Raw genomic sequence first — 25,171 nt, 5'->3', positions numbered from 1 at the left:
AACCAGTACAATATTGTAAAGTAAAAAAAAAAAAAGAAAAGAAAAGAGGATACCAAATAGAAGTAACCATATTCCTATCATCCAGAATTGAAAAGCTTAATAATACTTGTTTCCTTCAAGTAACTATTTAAGTTCATACGGTAGAATATTATAGAAACATTTGAAGTAAACTTTGACCAATTTTTAATTATTTTTACTTCACTTCATCCTCAAATGATCTTTAATATTCTTCTCAAAAAAAAAAAAAAACTAAAATAAATCTGGGGTATAAACTCATTTTTAATATACATATATCTAGATAGAATATATAACATTATGTAACTGAGATTTTTTAAGATTTTTTTTTAGGACATTTTTAAACTCTTTTTGAATTTGTTACAATATCGTTTCTGTTTTATGTTTTGGTTTCTTGGCCAGGAGACATGTGGGATCCTGGCTTCTCAAAAAGGGGTCAAATCTGCACTCCCTACATTGGAAGATGAACTGAGCTTTTATGACTGTTTCCAAAATACAGTTGAGGAAATGTTCCCTTTCTACTCACAATGTACTTTTGAGCTGTATCTTTAGTTGATGGATGCTGGAGCTGGCTAGTGTTGGCTTGAAAAAGCTCATTGATTCATTTTCACATCAGTAGCCTGAAATCAGCCACAGCTTATTTACAACGTGGTAATGGCAAAACACTACGAACCAGGACTTTATTTTTTTATGAACTGACTATATTTCTCATGTATCTCATTTTTCATTTGACTATTATGCTTTTTATAAACTTGCTAAGTTCAATGAGCTGCTGCTTTATACATGGAATTGTTTTCCTTTCTTTCATCTCTCTCTTGCTCTCCCTCTCTCACTTGGCATCATACATAATGTCACCTTGTGTATACTCCTGGAAACTTGAACAGGAAGTGAAACTGCTGAATTCCTGAGTGTGCTTCTTGGGTTTCAACCTGACTGCAGCTAAAGCAGCATAGGTACACTGGTTCTCATTTCTCCCCTCCTTGACAAAGCCTGACATTTTTCAGCTTCCTGTATTCTGATAATCTTATGGGTGAAATAGTATATCATTTTTGTTCCTTTCTATTTCTTTTATAAGTTTGATCTCTTCATTCAGTTATTTTAAATGTTTTTCTTCTGTTGCATGGAAGAAAAAAACGTTCCTAGTGCAAGAATGGAGAAGGCAATGGCAACCCACTCCAGTACTCTTGCCTGGAAAATCCCATGGGCGGAGGAGCCTGGTGGGCTGCAGTCCATGGGGTCGTGAAGAGTCGGATACGACTGAACGACTTCACTTTCACTTTTCACTTTCCTGCACTGGAAAAGGAAATGGCAACCCACTCCAGTGTTCTTGCCTGTAGAATCCCAGGGACAGGGGAGCCTGGTGGGCTGCCGTCTATGGGGTCGCACAGAGTTGGACACGACTGAAGTGACTTAGCAGCAGCAGCAGTGTGAGAATTGTTTCATTTTCTTTAAGTGTATAAACCTTAGCTGTTCCCTTCCAGGATTAAAACAATTGCTTGCAATCAAGAAACATGCTTTTAGTTTAGCTTTGATTTTCATCAAGAGATGGTGCTAGTACGCGAATTTCATTTCTCTTATTCACTCTCTGTGTCAGTGATTTATCCCTTCATCATCTACTCATTCATTCAATGAACATATAATGAGAACTTTCTATGTCAGGCACTATTCTAGATTCCAGGGATTTAACTAAGAATGACAAAAAAAGCAAAAATAGACTGAATGAAGCTTCCAGTTTTGTAGTGGAAATCTATCTAGAAGTAAGATGTATCAGAAAAAATGCTTTTATTATAATGGTGAGGATTTTAAGAGGAACATCAAGTGGGAACAAAGTCACTAAGGGAGGGCTATAATTTTAAGTTGAGTGGCCCAAGGAAGGTCTCACAACAAAGGTTACATTTGGGCAAAGCCTGGAAGGATACAAGTGAGCAAATCATACAACTGATTTAGTACGTGCTAAAAGGCAATGGCACCCCACTCCAGTACTCTTGCCTGGAAAATCCCATGGACGGAGGAGCCTGGTAGGCTGCAGACCATGGGGTCGCGAAGAGTCGGACACGACAGAGCGACTTCACTTTCACTTTTCCCTATCATGCATTGGAGAAGGAAATGGCAAACCACTCCAGTGTTCTTGCCTGGAGAATCCCAGGGACGGGGGAGCCTGGTGGGCCGCCGTCTATGGGGTCGCACAGAGTCAGACATGACTGAAGCGACTTAGCAGCAGCAGTATAAGAATTAGAATTCTTGGAGAAGGAAATGGCAACCCACTCCAGTATCCTTGCCTGGAGAATCCCCAGGGACAGAGAAGCCTGATGGGCTACAGTCCATAGGGTCACAAGAGTGACACGACTTAGCAACTAAACCACCACCACCACAATATAAGAATGATCAGCTAAAGTTCAAAGGCATTGTTTGCAAAATCTAGTAGAATTTTCAGCAGTGATAGTACAATAGCTCCCTTTTAAGATGAAAGGGAAAAATAAGTCATAAAAAACAAAATTACTTCAAAGAGACCAAAAACCTATCCCTGAGGAGACTTATTCATCATTACTATGGACATATTTAGAAAAAACAAAAATCCCTTTGTGCCCAAGCCCACCTTTCTACTTCATATTGTTTTACCAATAGATGATTCCTTTAGATGGATGCAGCTATTATGATAAAACTAGTGTAAAATTAAAATATAATTTTAGTCCATGCTGGTTAAAGTCAAATGGAATATAAACCATTATTCTTTCAGAAAGTATTACTGCAGGCATTTTCACCCATGCCAACCAATCTTCTGATTTGCCATTAATAGACATTTATTAGGGACATTTATATACAAATAAAAATATGAGAAATTAAACTCCTCAAACTGTTGTTACAATAAGGGAAAAGGAAAATTCCTTTCTCTCTGCTTATCTCCATGTTCCTCTCATTTCTGATCACTTAGTGAAGTTGCTCAGTCTTGTCTGACTCTGTGTGACCCCGTGGACTCTAGCCTTCCAGGCTTCTCCATCCATGGGATTTTCCAGGCAAAAATACTGGAGTGGGTTGCCATTTACTTCTGCAGGAGATCTTCCTGACCCAGGGATCAAACCCGGGTCTCCTGCTTTGCAGGCAGACTCTTTACCATCTTAGCCATCAGGGAAGCACCTATCTAAATGTTTGGACCTTGTTTTTCCCAAATCTCTGAGAATAATTGTCCAAAGGTAAGGATGTCAAGGAAATGAGGATTCTCTGATTTGACCTTATACTCAGAAGTCCCAGAAGCCAAATATCCTTGCCCATAATTCTGTTCTGAATGCATAACTTCATTTGGTGAAAATGACCTTCCCCTAAGTGCATCTAGTCATTGGGTCTGTGTCTGAAAAACCTAATTTGTACTAGAGTTTTCTGGGTTCTTAGTGCTCTTCTTGCTGCTGCTTCTTTAGTTGTATGGCTCCATTCTTACCAACAAAATGTGACAAAGGTCTGTCTAGTCAGAGCTATGATTTTTCCAGTAGTCATGTATGGATGTGAGAGTCGGACCATAGAGAAACCTGAGCACTGAAGAATTGATGCTTTTGACTTGTGGTGTTGGAGAAGACTCTAGAGAGTCCCTTGGACTGCAAGGGGATCCAACCAGTCCATTCTAAAGGAAATCAGTCCTGAATATTCACTGGAAGGCCTGATGCTGAAGCTGAAATTCCAATACTTTGGCCACCTGATGTGAAGAACTGATTCATTTGAAAAGACCCAGGGCCAGTGCACTGGGATGACCCAGAGGGATGGTATGGGGAGGGAGGTGGGAGGGGGGTTCAGGATGGGGAACACGTGTACACCCATGGCGGATGCATGTTGATGTATGGTGAAACCAATACAATATTGTAAAGTAAAAAAAAATAATAATAAAAAAAAAAGAAAAATTTAAGGTGGGAGTAGAAGGGGACAGCAGAGGATGAGATAGTTGGATGGCATCACCAACTCTACAGATATGAGTTTGAATAAGCTCCAGGAGTTGGCAATGGACAGGAAGGCTTGGTGTGCTGCAGTCCATTGGGTTGCAAAGAATTGGACACAACTGAGGGACTGAACTGAACTGACTGAACTGAAGGTACTCCTGTTGGTTGCATGGGCTTCCCTGATGGCTTAGTGGTGAAGAATCCACATGCTACTTCAACAGATGCTGATTCAATCCCTGGGTCAGGAAGATCTCCTGGAGAGGTAAAAGGCAACCCACTCCAGTATTCTTGCTTGGGAAATCCCATAAACAGAGGAGCCTGGTGGGCTACAGTCCAAGGGGTTGCAAGAGTCAGACACAACATAGCAACTAAAAAACAACTGGTTGCTTGAGGTTTTACCTGCTGGCCAGCCTTCACCTCTACTGTAATACCTACAGATAAACAAAATAACTACTAGCAAGTTCTACTGTCTGGTGTCTTACTTTCCAACAGATGGTCTTGACCCTAAACATATTATTTTCCCATACCCTGAGACTCATCTAATTTTCAGGACATGGAGCTATTTTTGCCCTCTTTAGATCACATACAAGATATTATACCATCAGTGGTACAAATGAACATATTTACAAAACAGAAATAGAGCCACAGATGTAGAAAACCAACATGGTTACTAGAGGGGAAGTGGAGAGAGGGATAAATTGAGAGACTGGAATTGACATATACACACTACTAAATATAAGAGAGATAGATAATAAATATGCCCTACTGTATAGCACAGGGACATTTACTCAATACTCTGTAATAATCTACATGGAAGTGTGAAGTGTTAGTCATTCAGTAGTGCCCGACTCTTTGTGACTCCATGGACTGCAGCCTACCAGGCTCCTCTGTCCATGAGATTTTCCAAGCAAGGATACTGGACTGGGTTGCCATTTCCTTCTCCAGGGAATCTTCCCGAACCAGGGATCAAACCCAGGTCTCCTGCACTACAGGCAGATTCTTTACCAATTAAAATCTACATGTAAAAATGAATCTATAAAAGAGTGTGTATGTATATATATATATATATAGGTATGACTGATTAACTTCGCTGTACTGCAGAAAATAGCATTGTAAATCGACTATATCCCAATAAAAATTTCTTAAAATATTATACTGTCATCCTATAAATACAGTATATATAAATTTAAAGGATATAGTAAAATTAAACATGATTCATAAGGTTTATTCTTATATTTACCTTTACAAATAAAAATATTATATTAGTTAATATATAGGTCTTTTTTTGAGTGTATACAGCACTGGTGGGTTCTATATGAGACTGTAGCCCATTTTAGATTGCAAATAATATGGTTTATGAAATAAAGCATATACACTAGAGATAATGAAAGAACAATATAAATAAGCATATAATTTTGCAATTATGAATACATTAATTGACTCCTTATTATGTATTCAATATTCTTCTGAGTTTTGAGGTGACTACAAATAAAAGAATTATTCATCAAGGAGCTTAGGAGAAAGATAGCAATCAAACAGGTTCAGAATGGTGAGTAAATTGATGTGCCTAGATGTACTCATATACCTAGAAGACTTTGAGCAGGGCAAGGTTAGGAAGCCTTCCCTGGGTAAGAGTATCAAAGCTAATACAGAAAGATTTAAGGCAAAGAGGATTTCAGGCAGAGAATGTGCAAAAAACTGATGGTGCTAAGTTCATGTATAAATTCTACAAATACTGAAGACATGATGCTCATTCAATCTTACCTTCTAGATCAGTTCAGACATTAATCAGTTACACAACCTTGGGAAAGTTGGTTGAACATTTTGAAACTGACGTTATTCAACCACATAAAGAAGTGATTAGACTCAGCTGTCTCTTCAATTCTTTCCAGTCCTCTGTGGTTCACTTTTCCATAAACAAGGAGAGAAAAACAGATATTAATGAAATGGAGCAGCACCCTATGGTCCTTGCCCCCCATGCCCTCCATCTGTCTTCTGTCTGTGGAAAAACTTAAGCCAAAGACTAAGTTTAATCAGAGAAATGAGAACATGCAGAAACAAAGGAAACTAGTCAAATAATAATAATAATCAAATAATAATAGCTTAGTCATTAAGCAAAGGACATTTAGTTTCTTCTCAAGGGCTACAGATAATATTCTGAGCCATATCGTGTAACTATCTTCTAGATACTAAAACCCCCACCAGGTGGAATGAGTTAACTACACAATGACCAGACTGTAGCCATGGCATAAGCTGCCACATTTACAGGAATTGGCCTTGGAGAAATGGAAACAAACCAGCTCTGGGACTGAGAATTAACTGTACCTAAAACAATGAAGATGATGCTGGTCAGATTACTAGTTTCAAGATGACTATCAGAGTTGCCTGTGCTCTTTCTGCACATAGCTCTCTCCCTCTATCTGTAAACACTCTTGCCCACTGACTGTCCAGGGCAGAGGGTGGAGGAGTCAGCCTTTGGATGGGCATTCTCCTTCCCACACTGGTTGGCAGCATTCAGAATAAAGAAACTTTTCTTTGCCACCAACCTGGCCTCTTTACTGGCCTTTGAGTGACAAGCAGCCAGACTTGGTTTGGTTACATTGGGCTAATGAAATTAATTTTAGCCTCTATCTTGACCTTAGATAACCAGACACAACTATAATGAAAGTCTCCTGGTTCTGCATTCACCTCTTAGCTTCTGAAAAATAAAAAAATAAAAATATAAATATAAAAAAGAAAGAAAAGAAAGCTTTCTTCATGATACTCTCCATGATCCCAAAGTCTGCTATAATCTTTCCACCCTCGAGTCTGTGTGGGTTTCATTCCCACTCTCTGTAAGACATTTCTCACACTCTCCCTTGCATTAAAGTCATTTTCAAACAGGTCTTTATTTTCCTAGAGAAGATTAGACACTTCCCTTGAATACATTACTAAGGGCCTGACTCACCTTACACCTTGTTTGAAAAAAAAAAAAAAAAGTCCTAAACAGTGCTTTTAGAATAATGGCAAACTGTTACCAGACCAAACCTATGCACAGCAAAGCCACTCTAATGACACTGGGTTGCAGTGAAGGAGAGTGCAGGTCTATTTTGTGGCACCAAGCAAGAAGTACAAGGCAGCTAGCACCAGAAAAAACAAACTTTTCTAAGCAGCTCAGCAAAGCATTTATAAAGGCCACGTAGGGGAGGGATGTCCCAGAGCACATGATCAGCTCATGCACAGTTCTCTGATTGGTTGATGGTGAGGAGATAAGGTTGTTGCATAGGTGTTAACTGTATCAGTACTTAGGAGGTGCCACTAGGTCTGGGGGCTTATGATCAAGTAGTTAATTTCTTCCATCTGGTGATAGTCTTAACCACTGTAACACAACTCTGAAAGTATGTATCACATGCCATAATCTGGGTACTTGAGAGAGAAACTAAAGCAGAGAATATGGGGCAGGGTCTGTCTCCAGAAGCACCCAGAGGGTCCTGCTTATATACACTACTTCATAATACATTTATAATTAATCATTTAACAAAAAGTGAATTATAATATATACTCAGTATAAAATGTATCTTTAAAAAAGCAAAATAACACTTGTTTAATTGATGATTTAATAAGATTTGTTAGTGCTATTTTGAGAAATGTTTTTACTATAGATTTTTAAATTATCAAAACAACTCTCTGTAAACAGGTTCAAACAGTGTAATTAGTTAACTTACATTAGACGGAGTACATATTCAATAGCGTTTCTGCAGTACTTCTTCAGATTAATTTTTTTCACATGAAGCATGATGATAATTTAAATCAGTTGTTTTATTGCTGCCTTATTTGCAATAAAATTCTAGGGGTCATATGAATATAGATTGGATAAATATAATTTTAAACCATTATGTGTATTCATACTAAAAGGCAGGGGATAAGAAGGAAATTTTTAATAATTATACTCTACCCATTACAAAATTTAAATTGATTTGACTTCAGGATGAAGGCTAAAAGCATATTCAATGTATTAAAAAGCACAAATCTACATTCTATTGTTCAACACACTGTTATTACTACTAGTACATCATTTTCTCTTCAGACTTTCACTGCAGAAAGTTTTAAGAAAATGATTGCAATCAATCTTTTAATAACCTGATTGCAGTTCTTCTAAAGTTCTATTATCTACGGCTAAGGGAGTTTTAGTCCTTTGCCTCAGTTTTCTTATGCAAATAGATAAAGATCTTAACTAAATCACAAATTCAAAGTCTTTTTTTTTCCCCCCTCAGAGTTGTTCTCTGGCCCTCAAAATAACACTAGTAGAGAAGAAAGAGGGGCCAAAATGGTAGTAACTTACTAACCTTCTGGCTTGAACATTTTAAACTCAGATGTTTTGATACTTTTATTTCAGTTGTAAGTCTAGGTAGTGTTTATTGTAAGTACTGGTTTCTGTGAAAAGAAAGACAAAGAGGAAAGAGGAAAAAAAGAGGAAAATAACTTAAACCACTAAAATGAATCATATCTTACATTTAAGATTGTTGTTTAATTATTAACTAATTAGCAGTTTTAGTTTTACTTCTATTTCTCAAAAGAATGTGTTAGTTGACAAATTACTCATTTTTTTCTTTTTAAACCATTATTAAAAAAATTGACATATAGTTAATTACAATATTGTGTTAGTTTCAGGTATACAATAAAGTGAGTAGATATATATGCATAGATATCTGAATACAGATATTTATTTTCTGATTTTTTAATTATATGTTATAACAAGATAACGAATTCCTTGCATTCCTATACATAAACAATGAGAAGACAGAAAGAGAAATTAAGGAAACAGTCCCATTCACCACTGCAACAAAAAGAAAAAATACAAAGAAAGAGAAAAAAACAACAAAAGAAAGAAAAAATAGGAATTAATTTACCTAAAGAAAGAGAAGACCTATATATAGAAAACTATAAAACACTGATGAAAGAAATCAAAGATGGTACAAATTAATGGAGAAATATAACATGTTAATAGAACAGAAGAATCAGTATAGTGAAAATGAGTATACTACCCAAAGCAATCTATAGGTTCAATGCAATCCCTGTTAAGCAACCAATGGTATTTTTCACAGAACTAGAACAAATCACTTCAAAATTTGTATGGCAATACAAAAAACCTTGAATAGCCAAAGCAATCTTAAGAAAGAAGAAATGGAGGAATCAACCTGCCTGACTTCAGACTGTACTACAAAGCTACAGTCATCAAGACAGTATAGTACTGGCAAAAAGACAGAAATATAGATCAATGGAACAAAATAGAAAGCCCAGAGATAAATCCATACACCTATGGACACCTTAACATTGGCAAAGGAAGCAAAAATATAGAATGGAAAAAAGACAATCCCTTTAGCAAGTGGTGCTGGGAAAACTGGTGAATCACCTTTTGTAACACCATACAAAAAAATAAACTCAAAATGGATTAATGATCTAAATGTAAGATAAGAAACTATAAAACTCCTAGAGGAAAACATAGGCAGAACACATGCTGACATAAATCACAGCAAGATCTTCTATGACTCTCTTCCCAGAGTAATGAAAATAAAAGCAAAAATTAAAAATTGGGACCTAATTAAAATTAAAAGCTTTTGCACAGTGAAGGAAACTATAATCAAGGTGAAAAGACAGGGTTCAGAATAGGAGAAAATAATAGCAAATGAAGCAACTGGCAAATAATTAATCCCAAAAATATATAACCAGCTTATTTAGCTCCATACCAGAAAAATAAATAATCCAATCAAAAAATGAGCCAAAGAACTAAACAGACATTTCTCCGAAGAAGACATACAGATGGCTAACAAATACATGAAAAGATGCTCAACATCACTCATTGTCAGAAAAATGCAAATCAAAACCACAACGAGGTACTATCTCACACCGGTCAGAATGGCTACTGTCAAAAAGTCTACAAACAATAAGTGTTTGTTGGAGAGGGTGTGGAGAAAAGGGAACCCTCTTACATTGTTGGTGGGAATGCAAACTAGCACAACCACTATGGAGAACAGTGTGGGGATTCCTTAAAAAACTGGAAATAGAATAGGCAAACGACCTAGCAATCCCACTGCTGGACATACACACTGAGGAAACCAGAACTGAAAGAGACACATGTACCCCAATGTTCATCACAGCACTGTTTATAATAGCCAGAACATGGAAGCAACCTAGATGTCCATCAGCAGACGAATGGATAAGAAAGCTGTAGTACATATACACAATGGAATATTACTCAGCTATTAAAAAGAACACATTTTAGGCAGTTCTGATGAGGTGGTTGAAACTGGAGCCTATTACACAGAGTGAAATAAGTCAGAAAGAAAAACACCAATAGAGTATTTTAACATATATATATATATATATATATATATATATATATATATATATAATTTAGAAAGACGGTAACAATGACCCTACATGCAAGAGAGCAAAAGAAACAAAGATATAAGAACAGACTTTTGGACTGTGGGAGAAGGTGAGGGTCAGATGATTTGAGAGAACAGCATTGAAATATGTTATTACCATATGTAAAATACATCACCAGTCCAAGTCTGATGCATGAAACAGGGCACTCAAAGCTGGTGCACTGGGACAATCCAGAGGGATGAGATGGGGAGGGAGGCAGGAGGGGAGTTTGGGACAGGGGGACACATATATACCTGTGACTGATTCATATCAATGTATGTAAAAAACCACAACAATATTGTAAAGTAATTAACCTCCACTTAAATAAATTTTAAAACATTGACACATAGTTAATTTATAGTATTGTGTTAGTTTCAGGTATACAATAAAGAGATTAGATATATGTGCATAGATACCTGAATATAGATGTTTCTTTTCAGATTATTTTCCATTATGTTATAGCAAGATACTGAATATAGTTCCATGTGCTATACAGTAGGTCCCTTCTTTTTTTTTTTCTTTTTTTTTAAATAAATGATATAATAGTACATTTTTTTGAGACCTAATTTATTTTATTTTCACTTTAATCCAAAATTATTTTGCAGATATCTGTTATGGTGCTATTATGGTGATATTTTAACCTATCTATAAAGCAGTCTTTCTTTGTCTCATAAAGTAGTGTTCTCCCCACAAATTCTACTTTATCTAAAATTAATATTGATGAGTAAGTGTTAATATTTCTGTATATGCATTGATTTATTTCAATATCTCTTCAGCCCCATGTTATTTTTTCTAATATGTTATTGTTGATTCTGTTCTATTATTTAAGCTTTTTTTTTAATCTTGTGAAGAATGACAGCTTTTATGTTTGTTCTCTTTTAATATTTTTCCTCCTATCTTCTCTCACTATTTATTGAATCTTGGAGAATTTTAATGACTAAGCATTTCACTGGTCTGATTTTCAACTCAATTCTTTTTCTATTCACTCCAAAGTGAATTTTAATTTTGTTTTGAAATTTGGGTTTTCCTATTGCACTATATTTTTATCAAGTCTCTTCTTTTGTGTCTTTACTTTCATCTTAGATTTTCCTTTCATAAATGTCTGCATTTTTTATAAGCCACATCTTGTTGCCCTCAATTGAATATAAATGATAAAAGAAAAGCTAGTTTATTTTAATCCATTCCTACTTTTTTTTTTTTTTTTTACTTTACAATATTGTTTTGGTTTTGCCATACATCAACATGAATCTGCCACAGGTATACACGTGTTCCCAATCCTGAACCCCCTCCCACCTCCTTCCCCATACCATCCTTTTGGGTCATCCCAGTGCACCAGCCCCAAGAATCCTGTATCATGCATTGAACCTGGACTGGCAATTCGTTTCATATATGATATTATACATGTTTCAATTCCATTCTCCCAAATCATCCCACCCTCTCCCTCTTCACAGAGTCCAAAAGACTGTTCTATACATCTGTGTCTCTTTTGCTGTCTTGCATACAGGGTTATAGTTACCACCTTTATAAATTCCATATATATGCATTGGTATACTGTATTGGTGTTTTTCTTTCTGGCTTACTTCACTCTGTGTAATAGTCTCCAGTTTCATCTACCTCATTAGAACTGATTCAAATGTATTCTTTTTAATGGCTGAGTAATACTTCATTGTCTATATGTACTACAGCTTTCTTATCCATTCATCTGCTGATGGACATATACCATTCTGGAACTTGCCTTTTTTGTTGTTGTTTTGGCTATACTACACACCCTTGCAGGATCTTAGCTTTCTGGACCAGGGATTGAACCCATGCCCTCTGCATTGGAAGCACAGATTCTTAACCACTGGGCCATCAGGGAAGTCCCTGTTTATGTATTTTATTTAGAGTAGTGTGTATCTGTCAATCCAAAACTCCTAATTTATCCCCCTGTCTGGGCTATCCCCTTTGATAACCATAAATTTGTTTCCTGTGTCTGTGAGTCTATTTTTGTTTGTAAGCAAGTTCATTTGTATCATTATTTTAGATTCCACATATAAGTGATAGCATATAATATTTGACAATATCACATCATATATCTGACATAATATGATAATCTCTATGTCCATCCTTGTTGTTGCAAATGGCTTTATTTCATTCTTACAGCTAAAACTTTACTCCTTTTTATATATAATTAGAGACTCTTCAAGCTATAAAATATATTTTATATTTCAGTAACATTATTTTCAATAATAAAAATATATTTTAGATTTCATTAAAGAAGAGAGTAAACCAATAGGTATAATCTTTGCTATGTCTTTTATATACTGCACCTGAGCATAGTGCATTCTGAGAAGTTTTCTGAATCTTAGAGCAATGAATTGATCCCTCCACCCCCATTATCTGGTATGGCAAACCAAGTGGAAGACATGAAGTTATCTGGGAATAAAATACTGATCATCCCTCACCTTCAAAACGTGATGACAACTGTATAAGTCACCTTGTGTTAAAGGGATCTGAGACATTAAAACAATCTAACAACAACAAAACAACAATTCCAGTTCTAAATATTTTGTTTGTCTCTGGACTCCTCAGAGGTGCTGCAGTAACCACCATGGTCCACGGGTGATTTTGTCCTCTAATTTTTATGTCACTGCTAATTAGCTTGAACTATTTTTCAAATAGTCTCTTCCAGCTTAAATATAGGAAAAACTAGCTTATTCTCTATATTTGTAATAAAATTTCCAGTGACAGTTCCAAATTCATAAGCATTCTGAATGACAGATTCAAATAATTCAATATTGAATGACATGCATATACAAATAAAGATATATGTAAAATATGTCTGAAAATGTGTATATATATATATATACACACTAAGATATTATTACATACATATAAATATCACCATCTTCTTTCCCAGACACACAAGCTATGCCTTTTATTATATTTATATTTTCTATGCATTAATCTTACAAGTTTATCAGTTATGCTAACCCTCTAGATCTTGATCCATCCAGTTTAGACTTTATACATTTGGTAATTAATAATCACTTATGCACGTCCAACTCTGCGACCCCATAGACTGTCCACCAGACTACTCTGTCCATGGAATTCTCCAGGCAACAACACTGGAGTCAGTAGCCATTCCCTTCTCCAGGGGATCTACCCAACCCAGGGATTGAACGTGGGCCTCCCGCATTGCAGGCAGATTCTTTACCATCTGAGGTACCAGCGAAGCCCAATCCAAGATTAAGAAGTTGAATGTCTATTACCTTTTTATCTCCGTTTCCCCATATTTTTCTGTGTTAGAATGTGACATAATTTCCCCTACGATGATTATTTTTTTAGTCCAACCTCTTATCTAGGCCTTAATTAACTGAAGAATTGCATTTAATTAGAGAAAAATTGGAGAAAGCAATGGCAACCTACTCCAGTACTCTTGCCTGGAAAATCCCATGGATGGAGGAGCCTGGTAGGCTGCAGTCCATGGGGTCGCAAAGAGTCAGACACAACTGAGTGACTTCACTTTCACTTTTCACTTTCATGCACTGGAGAAGGATGTGGCAACCCACTCCAGTGTTCTTGCCTGAAGAATCCCTGGGATGAGGAAGTCTGGTGGGCTGCGGTCTCTGGGGTCGCACAGAGTCAGACAGGACTGAAGCGACTTAGCAGCAGCAGCACAGAAAAATTATGATATATGTTTTCCAAGTTTTGTCCTTTAAGGTCATCACATTTTAATTCTTTAAACTCCTTGGACATGAACAAGTGTATTTGAAACCAGGGTTTGAACAAAACATAGTTTGAGGTGGGCATATATGTAAGTGGAATGCATGAATTCATTATTCCTTATATCAAAATCATTTCTCTACTTATACCAATAGATTTGTGCAATTGCCCTGTTGGGAAGAAAGGAAGATGGCATAGACTGGTAGCGAGGTTGAACTATTTCCAAGTCTTGTTGAAATGCAGGCTTAAGAGCAGCATGTGGGTGTTTTCAGTAAAAAAAAAAAAAAAAAAAAAAATGGACATGCCATCACACTTGTGGTAAAGAGACCTATAGCTTTAAAAGTATTGCATTAGAAAATTTGTTTTCCATGATCATAACTAATAGATAGTGGAATATAAATCCTGGCAAAGGAACTAAACTATTTTAATGGACCTAGTGACAAAGTCTGCTCCCTACAAGTTTAAACTAACAAATGAGGAAGATGCTTTTTCAACAAATATATCTGCACTTTAATAACATCATTTCTAAAATGTATCCTTGATTGCTATGTTTATTTTCATTTTTTAGGAAGTTATTTATTCTTTATAATCTTAAGCAAGATTATATTTTCTTAAATCAAAATATCAAATCTTATATTAATACTTTCCTATTGTAAAATGTTGAATAATGAATTGAATCTTTAATATCACCATAGGTTTTCACTATAAATATTAAATTTACATATATATAATGAAAAATTTTAATATGAATAGAGTATAATGAATCACACTAAAATCAATATTGTCTCATGTAATTTTAAATTATATCCTATCATATTTATTTTACTTTGTACTTTGGTGATATAAACTCCCTAGCTGATTTTTAAAATTCTAAACATTAAGGAACATTTTTGCAGTATACTTATGCATGAAATGTCAGTACACATTTAAACAATTTATAAATGTTTATAAAAATGCACATTTCCATTTCTGATGTTACTGGGTTTTACCTGCTTGAAAGCAAAGAGTATGCATTTTTTAAATCTGCAAGCTGAAAGTGTAGCCCCTAGTGGATGGCCAATGATGTTTATGGATGAATAAACATTTCTTAAACCTCATTAATAAAAAAAAATGTAAACAGAGCTCTTGTTTTCCAGAATTGTAAAATGTTCTCAAATGTAATTTTGCATGGATGTGTTAAAACAGTATAAGCATTATACAAAATTATTTATAACATATTGAATAAAAATAATGCTTTTGATTAGTTTAATAGGGAGGAAAACAAATCATAATGATAAACCTCACTGTTCTCTAAAATACAAATATTTGCTGGAAAGCAGATATTCTCAGATTAGTGGCACTGAAGGAGCCTCTCAGGGAAAATTATTTTAGAGACCTGGGTTACTAGAATTATTGGAGTGAAATCATTAAGAGACTGCTCAGTGACAGAACTCTTCTCTGCCATATTTCAAATAACTTTAGAAAGAAGAAACAAGCATTTCAAAGTGCATTTTCTTCTAAGAAATTCAAAATGCATTTTTTCTAAAAATGGGCTAGTTACTTCATTTTTGCATGAGAAAAAAATCAATTTTCTTTTAATAGCAGAATCACTGAACAGCAGTGCCTAAAGATAATAACAACCAGCATTTCAAATCTTTTTAGTGTGCCTAGACAGATGGCTGCTGCTGCTGCTGCTAAGTCGCTTCAATCGTGTCCAACTCTGTGCGACCCCATAGACAGCAGCCCACCAGGTTCCCCTGTCCCTGGGATTCTCCAGGCAAGAACACTGGAGTGGGTTGCCATTTCCTTCTCCAATGCATGAAAGTGAAAAGTGAAAGTGAAGACGCTCAGTTGTATCTGACTCTTAGCGACCCCGTGGACTGCAGCCTACCAGGCTCCTCCGCCCATGGGATTTTCCAGGCAAGAGTACTGGAGTGGGTTGCCATTGCCTTCTCCGAGGCAGATGGCTACTAACAAGCAAATGGAACTCTGTAATTAATAAGCATATTGTTCTGGTCAAACTGTATTTTTAATAAAGTCCATCTTTCATTTACTCACATTTATTTAACCCCAAATCTTAGTATGCTACTTACTAAAATGGATAAATACAGAGATATACAGTATGGTGAGAAAACAAATACATATAAATAATTATACAAATGAATGCAAAATAAATATCAGAACGATGTGACAGATGACAGTAATAAGCCATCACAAAAATTTAACAAATGAACCTTAAGATATTATATGGCTTACTTAGTCAAAGGTGTCAGAACTATCCTTATAAAACCTGATAGCAGAGTATGTTTTATTTCTTAAATATGGTATTAGCTATTCTTATGTGCCTGTTAATTTGTTGATTATTCACCACTCCAAGTACATCTGAAAATCAAAGATAATTTGAAATATACACAGTGCATCAAGTATCACACTAGATGTAACTTCATTGCTGGAGTTCAGACATGTGGGTACTCACTGCAAACTACTGTCTTGGTAGAAATCTATATTCATGAAACAAATTTGATCCCAAAAAAGCATTTTGCATTTTTCAAAATAATAATGATTTTAAATGCAATGTCATTCTGTTGGGACCAGTATGAAGAAAGCAGGAGAGACTCCACCTTGAAGCCTGCCATCCGTCTTAAAGACAGGATGTGAACTGGGCCTGAACCTTGCCCAAGAGTGAGGATACTGGAGTGAGCAAGTGAGCAAGAATACTGGAGTGGGTTGCCATTTTAGTGGAGGGTATAAAACCGGGCCTCTTAGAAACATCAGAGTCCTTGTTGGGAACTGATTCCCCTTGGACCCACTGGCGTAATAAACTGTACTCCACTGTCTTGAGTGTCCTCCAAGGTGTGTTTTGAGACTCTGGATTCAACAACAATTCAAATTTATCTTCAGGCTAAATCTTTAAAAGTATACACAGGCCTGTTGGGAGACAGTGGAGTATGAGAAACAGAAAGAAATACTCTTATTGATAACTAGTGAAACACCTCAGACTAATTGACATTTATGATCCCATGTCATACAAACTCAGGGGGAGAAAAGGATGCCATGATTTCTGTTATCTCTAAAAAATTTAATGATGTGTAAATACAGGAATGATCTATCAAACATTTAAAATGCTTAAAAACTATTTGGCTACCTCCTCATCCCTTTTCCAAATCACATCTTCTCCTGAATGTCCCAGAAAATTGAGTACCCCACTATTCACTCAATTACGGGAACTCAAAACTTGAGCTTCATGTTTTTCTTTTCTTTTTTAAGTCAAATATTGATTAAGCCACTAGTTAAGTTTCTATGTACTAATACTACTCCAAATATCTTATTATACTTTTAAAAATATTCTATTTGAATTCTGAAATTTTCACCAAGCTCAGTACTTTCCAAACCATCTAGGATCAGTCACTCCCACTCCTCCACCCCTTGCACAATTCAATGTGGAAAAATAACTTTGTAACACGAAAGAGATATAAAGTACTAGAAAAACATAAGCAATGAAGACATATAAAATGCAAATTCTATTTTTATTAGATGCAAGAGAGAGAACATAACATTACAATAAATATATTCAGAATAAATATTATAAGAACAAAGTATAAACATTTTGTACATTATTTATGAAAAATACACAAGGGAACTAATATAAATAATTGCTTTAACAATTGATATGTTTTTCCTCCTTAGTCATAAATGAAGAAAACAGTGACTCCTCATATTAAACACCTACATGCAAACATTAAACAAGCCCATTTGTCATATTAAAACTCAAAGATATACACAGTATTCATCTAATGTGTGCATATAGTTTGACAACTCTAACTCCAAAATGTATAAAGCCTTGCTTGTTAAGTTCTATGTTAGGTTGAAGACATTATTCCTGGAAAAAGATGCCTGTTCAACTGCTAGCTTTGTTTTATTTTAGTAACTCATATTATAGCAATCAGTCTCACAGAAATGTATTGATGAGTCATGAAAGTGGCTTTAAAGCACCTTAAGTGAGCTTCTGATACTCATTTTTAATGCTATATGCAAAGAGTGTATCTGACTCTTTGGAACCCCATGGACTGTAGCCTGCCAGGCTCCTCTGTCTGTTGGATTTTCCAGGCAAGAATATTGGAGTGGGTTGCCATTTCCTTTTCTAGGGTTTTTTCCCGACCCAGGGATTGAATCTATTTCTCCTGCATCTCCTGCATTGGCAGGCAGATTCCTTACTACTATCACTATCTGGGAAGCCTATTTTTAACTTTTATGCAAAATGAAGGAAGTGTTGTATTTTCAAAGTTCATCTTTAAAATTTTATCCAGCTTCAATTATGTTTCTTACATGACTATAACTGAAGTATCTTTCTCTAGAAGAAATAAACACTAGTTCATATGTTTTTGAGTTATACTTACTGAATTGAGCTTTGACTATTAAAAATTAAAACATGGTTCTACATCTAGTAACTAGCAAGAGTATCTCAGCACACGCAAATGTCAAATATCAATAGAAGTTTCCAAATGGTTACTCTCAGTTTCCATACTTATGTTGTTAAAAAAAAAAAAATCATTTGTGGACTAGCAATAATAACCCATTACCCATGGGTCAAACCTTATCTCAATTCCGAAGAAGGGTAGTATTAAGAATGTGCTAATTATCGGACAATTGCACTCATTTCCCATGCTTGTAAGGTAATGCATAAAATCTTACATGCTAGGCTTCAGCATTGTGTGGATGAAAAATTTCTAGATGTCCAAGCTGAATTTAGAAAATGAAGAAGAACCAGAGATCAAATTGACAACATTCACTGGATCGTAGAGAAAGCTAGGGAATCCCCCCTCAAAAACAAACAAACAAACAAACAACAACAACAAAAAACTACCTCTGTTTCATTGACTACCACAAAGCCTTTGACTGTGTGGATCATAATAAACCATGGAAAGCTCTTGAAGAGATGGGAATACCAGACCATCTTGCCTGTCTCCTGAGAAACATGTATGTGGGTCAAGAAGCAAGAATTAGAACTCTGTATGGAACAACCGGTTGGTTCAAGATTAAGAAAGAAGTATGACAGGGCTGTCTGCTCTCACCCTGTTTGTTTAATCTATACATTGAGCACATTATGAAAATGCCTGGCTGGATGAGTTACAAGCTGGAATCAAGATAGGTGGGAGAAACATCAACAACCTCAGATATGAGGATGATGCCACTCTAGTGGCAAAAAGTGAAGAGGAACTAAAGATCTTCTTGATGAGGTGGGAGGAGGAGAGTAAAAGTGCCAGCTTAAACCTAAGTATTAAAATAACTAAGATCATGGCATCCAGCCCCATTACATCTTGGCAAATAGAGGGGGAAAATATGGAAGTAGTGACAGATTTCCTCCTGGGCTCTAAAATCACTGCTGCTGCTGCTGCTGCTGCTAAGTAGCTTCAGTCGTGTCTGACTCTGTGTGACACCGTAGACAGCAGCCTACCACGCTCCCCTGTCCTTGGGATCCTCCAGGAAAGAACACTGTAGATGGTGCCTATCACCAAGAAATCAGAAACCTTGACACTGTGCTGAAAAGTAGAGACATTGCTCAGCCAACAAAGGTCAATATAGTCAAGGTTATGGTCTTCTCCATGATCAAACACAATTGTGAAAGCTGGACCAAAAAGAAGGAGGAGCAATGAAGAATTGATGCCTCTGAACTGTGGTGCTGAGAATACTCCTGAGAGTACCCTGGACAACAAGGAGGTCAAACCAGTCAAGCTTAAGGGAAATCAACCCTGAATACTCATTGGAAGGACTGCTGCTGAAATCAAAACTCCAGTATTTTGGTTATCTGATGCAAATGATTGATTTATTGGAAAAGTCCCTGATGCTGGGGAAGATTGAGGACAGAAGGAAAGGAGGATGTCAGAGGATGAGATGCCTGGATGGCATCACCGATGCAATGAACATGAACTTGGGCAAACCTTGTGAGATGGTGAAGGACAGAGAGGCCTGGCAGTGCTGTGGTGCATGGGGTGGCAAAGAGGAGGACACTACTGGGTGACTGAACAACAAAAAATGACTCATGACCCACACTTTGAAGAGCACTGACCCAGAATATTTCAGCTTTAGTTTTTTGGTTTGTTTGTTTCTTCACTGTACAAGTTTGAGTGATCAGGTGATTAGAATATTCATTCTGTTAAAGTTTTCTCTTCACTTCCCAACTGAAATCCTTCAGTGATTCTGTAGAGAATTTGTTGTTGCTCAGTTGGATCCAACTCTTTATGACCCCATGAACCACAGCACAGCAGGCTTCCCTGTCTTCACTATCTCCCTGCATTGCTCAAAGTCATGTCCATTAACTCAGTGAGGCCAATCATCTCATTCTCTGTCGCTCCTTTCTCCTTTTGCCCTCAGTTTTTCTCAGCATCAGGATCTTTTCCAATGAGTTGGCTCTTCCCATCAGGTGACCAAAATATTGGAGCTTCAGCTTCAGCATCAGTATTCCAATGAATATTTCGGGTTAATTTTATTTAGAATTGACTGGTTTGATATTGCTGTCCAAGGGACTCTCAAGAGTCTTCTCCAGTACCACAGTTTGAAAGCATCAATTCTTCTGCATTCAGCATTCTTTATGGTCCAACTCTCATATCCGTACACGACTACTGGGAAAACGATAGCCTTGACTAGATGAACCTTGGTTGGCAATGTGATATTTCTGCTTTTTATACTCTGGATACTTTTTATACTTTTCTGCCAAGGAGCAAGAACCTTTTAATTTTGTGGCTGCAGTCACTGTCCACAGTGATTTTGGAGCCCAAGAAAATAAAATCTGTCACTGTTTCCACTTTTTCCTCATCTATTTGCCATGAACTGATGGGACCAGATGACATGATCATCGTTTTTTGAATGTTGAGTTTTAAGTCAGTTTTTTTTTCACTATCCTCTTTCACCTTAATCAAGAGGCCCTTTAGTTCCTCTTTGCTTTCTGCCTTTAAAGTGGTATCAAACTGCATATCTGTTTGCTGATCTTTCTCCCAGTAATCTTGATTCCATCTTGTGATTCATCCAGCCCAGCATTTCACATGATGTACTCTCTCTGCATATAAGCTAAATAAGCAGGGTGACAATATATAGCCTTGATATCCTTCTTTGCCAATTTTGGATGAGTTCATTGTTCCATGTCCAGTTCTAACTTGCTTCTTGTCCTGCATACAGATTTCTCAGGAGCCAGGTAAGGTGGTCTGGTATTCCCATCACTTTATGAACTTTTCACAGTCTGTTGTAATCAACATAGTCAAAGGCTTTAGAGTAGTCAATAAAGCAGAAGATTTTCTGGGATTCTCTTGTTTTTTTTTTTTTTTTGTTGTTGTTGTTGTTGTTTGTTTGTTTGTTTTTTCTGTGTTCCAAAGAATGTTGGAAATTTGTGGTTCCTCTGCCTTTTCTAATCCAGCCTGTGCATCTGGAAATTCTCAGTTCATGTACTTTAGAGAGTAAGTAGCATCTATCAAGCACAGCATATAGATATAAAACTGGTGGAGTTTAACCCTAGGTTTAAGAATGTTTACAAATACAACAGGAACACCATGCTTTTGTCTACCTCAGTGTCATTTCAGTTCTTGACCAGGAAGAGAAGTAAACCCCTGGGGAAGACAGTTTCTTGCAAAAAGACATCTTTGGATAGTGCTGGACTTTTTTCCTAAGTGTAGAGAGGAGGCATCTAAAAATGAAAAATATCTGTGCCAGTAATAGTCACAAATTATCCATTGTGATATGTATGCTCTGATTATCAGCTCTCTTGCATTCTTGTGTCATTTTCATTTTCATATTGCATGCTCAATCTCTCAGTTTGTGTATCACTCTTTGTAACACCATGGACTATTGTCCACCAGGCTCCTATGTGCATGGAATTTTTGAGGCAAGAATACTTCAGTGAGTTACCACGTACTACTCCAGGGTATATTCCTGACCCAGGGATCAAATCTGTGTCTGCTGCATTGGCAAGTGGCTTCTCTAGCTCTGAGCCACCAGGGAAGCCATTACAGAAAATGAATAGTAGGTGTTCTAAGAGGTCAGTGGTGGAACCCAAAAAATGAAACAATCATGTTCATACCTGTGTATTAACTACTTAGCATTAATTCAGTTCAGTCACCCAGTTGTGTCTGACTCTTTGTGATCCCATGGACTGCAGCATGCCAGGATTCCCTGTCCATTGCCAACTCCTGGAGTTTACTCAGACCCAAGTCCATCTAGTCACTGAAGCCATCCAACAATCTCATCCTCTGTTGGCCCATTCTCCTCCCGCCTTCAATCTTTCCCAGCATCAAGGTCTTTTCCAATGAGTCAGTTCTTCGCATCACATGGCCAAAGTATCGGAGTTTCAGCTTCAGCATCTGTCCTTCCAATGAATATTCAGGACTTTCTGATGGCAGAGACTGACTGTGGAGGCAACTGGGTATTTTTCTGATGGGCAGGGCCAAGCTCAGTAAATCTTTAATTCAATTTTTTGTTGATAGGCGGGGCTGTGTTCCTTTTCCTGTTATTTTAACTAAGGCCAAACTATGGTGGAGGTAAGGAGCATAATGGTGACCTTCTTCAGAAGATCCCAAGCACACACTGCTACACTCAGTGCCCCCACCTGCAGCAGGCCACCACTGACCCATGCCTCTACCAGAGACTCCTGGATACTCATGGGGAAGTCTGGGTCAGTCTTATGTGGGGTCACTTCTCCTTTCTCCTGGGTCCTGGTGCGCACAAGGTTTCTTTTGTGCCTTCCAAGAGACTGTTTCCCCAGTCCTGTGTAAGTTCTTCGGCTCTCTGGTGGGGTTAATGTTGATCTCCTCTGAGAGGGCTTATGCCATATGTAGGTCTACTGCACCCAGAGCCCCTTTCCCAACAGCCATCCACTGTTAACCAGTACCTCCTCAGTAGACACTCAAACACAGTTCTGTCTCAGTCTCTGTGGGGTCTCTGGGTCCTGGTGTGCACAAGGTATGTTTAAGCTCTCTGAGCATCTCTGGTGGGTGTGGAGTTTGGTTCTAAACAAGATTTTGCCCCTCCTGCTCTCTTGGTGGGGCTTCCTTGCCTTTGGACGTGGTGTGTGTGTGTGTGTGTGTGTGTGTGTGTGTATGCATATACATATACATATATAACAAACCATGTATTATATATAGTGAACTTAGGTGAAAAAAGTTTACATATAAAAATACTTTTGGGAACCATATAGGGAATATATTTATTATCTTTGGATATGAGGGAAACATATTGGAAACATATCCAAACATATTGGATAACAGACATGCCAATCATAAAGATGACAGATAATGACACATTTGACTAATTAAAATGAAAACATTTTATTTAGTAGCAATAAAAACTTCTATAAGAGAAAGACAACCCCTAAAATGGGAGAATTATTTGGAATTCACATAACTAGCAAAGGCTTTTGTTGTTCTTTAGTCACTAAGTCATGTCTAACTCTTCTGCAACCCCATGGACTGTAGCCCAACAGGTTTCTCCATCCATAGGATTTCCCAGGCAAGAATACTGGAATGTGCTGCCATTCCCTTTTCCATGGGATCTTTCCAACCCAGGGATCAAACCTGCATCTCCTGCATACCAGGTAGATTCTTTACCACTCAGCAACCAGGGAAGCCCAAACAAAGGCTTAGTAGTAGCATATAGGAACAAAGAATTTAAATTAGAAAATAAAAATTAAAAATAGAAAAATGTGGGGGAAAACTTGATCCAAGATTTAGGGAAGAAAATTTTAAATGATCATGACCATATGAAAAAGTTATTAGCATTACTAATGATAAGAAATATACAGACCAAAAATATAGACAAATATAATTTTACACTTAACAAATTGGTGAAACAAATCAAGTCAGACACCACTTAGTGATGGCAGAGAAATAGAGCACTAATGTTCCACCCATTAGTGTTCTGTTGTGTGTGTATGGTGGTCCAAGTGATAAGGAAGAAAATTTGGCCCAATCCAGTTTTATAAAACTGAAAACATCACTCTATGATGCAGATATTAAGTTATTAGTTATTTGCCAAATTGGTTTTACACATGTAACACAGGGCTTCCCAGGTGGCATTAGTGGTAAAGAACCCACCTGCCAAAGCAGGAAACATAAGAGACGTGGGTTCAATCCCTGGGTCGGGAATATCCTCTAGACGAGGGCACAGCAACCCACTCCAGTACTCTTGTCTAAAGAATCCCATGGACAGAGGAGCCTGGCAGGCAACAGTCCACAGGGTTGTCAAGAATTGGACATAACTGAAGTGACTTAGCACACACATATAACAGTAGGAGATATGAGTAAAAAAATGAAAAAGCATGTAAAATATCTCAATATATTTGGTAAAGTTTAAATTAATAATAAATGAATTTTCAATGCAAAATTCAACCTAGTGGTTACCCCTGAGAGGATCAGAAAAGAGGAATGGTCATCTGAGTCAAGTAAATGATAGCAAGGTTAGCATCATATTCTATTCTTAGACTTAGTGGTTAGCCTTGAAAAGATAATATGGATTCCTTTCATTACTTTTTCTTCTCTGATTGTTGTGGTTAAAACTTCCAAAACTATGTTGAATAGAAGTGGTAAGAGTGGGCACCCTTGTCTTGTTCCAGCAATCAGAGAAGAAAAAGAAATAAAAGGGATCCAGATTGGAAAAGAAGAAGTAAAACTCTCATTGTTTGCAGATGACATGATCCTTTACACAGAAAACCCTAAAGACACCACCAGAAAATTACTAGAGCTAATCAATGAATACAGTAAATTTGCAGGATACAAAATTAATGCACAGAAATCCCTTGCATTCCTATACACTAACAATGAGAATAAAGAAAGAGAAATTAAGGAAACAATTCCATTCACCATTGCTACAAAAATAATAAAATACTTAGGAAAAAAAATCTACCTAAAGAAACAAAAGACCTATATATAGAAAACTATAAAACACTGATGAAAGAAATCAAAGATGACACAAATAGATGGAGAAATATACCATGTTCATGGATTGGAAGAATCAATAAAGTGAAAATGAGTATACTACACAAAGCAATCTACAGATTCAATGCAATCACTACCAAGCAACCAATGGAATTTTTCACAGAACTAGAACAAGTTCAGTTCAGTTCACTAGCTCAGTCGTGTCCGACTCTTTGTGACCCCATA

General features: G+C 36.8%; 1 long non-coding RNA gene across 1 annotated transcript in view; it reads right to left on the bottom strand.

Moving 5' to 3' along the window:
* The window catches only part of LOC123333578, a 100,463-nt gene extending 93,188 nt beyond the window's left edge, over positions 1-7,275 (bottom strand). The window contains exons 1-2 of the long non-coding RNA XR_006550956.1: positions 6,886-7,275; positions 5,703-5,844 (exon numbers count right to left, since the gene is read on the bottom strand). This is a non-coding gene — a long non-coding RNA (uncharacterized LOC123333578). The remainder of the gene's footprint in view (positions 1-5,702; positions 5,845-6,885) is intronic.
* Between the last annotated feature and the right edge of the window lie 17,896 nt (positions 7,276-25,171).

This window comes from Bubalus bubalis, chromosome 5 (assembly GCF_019923935.1).
Source record: "Bubalus bubalis isolate 160015118507 breed Murrah chromosome 5, NDDB_SH_1, whole genome shotgun sequence".
Classification (NCBI taxonomy): domain Eukaryota; kingdom Metazoa; phylum Chordata; class Mammalia; order Artiodactyla; family Bovidae; genus Bubalus; species Bubalus bubalis.
Note: the sequence above shows the minus strand (reverse complement) of the source record. Positions and strands in the feature narration are given on the sequence as shown.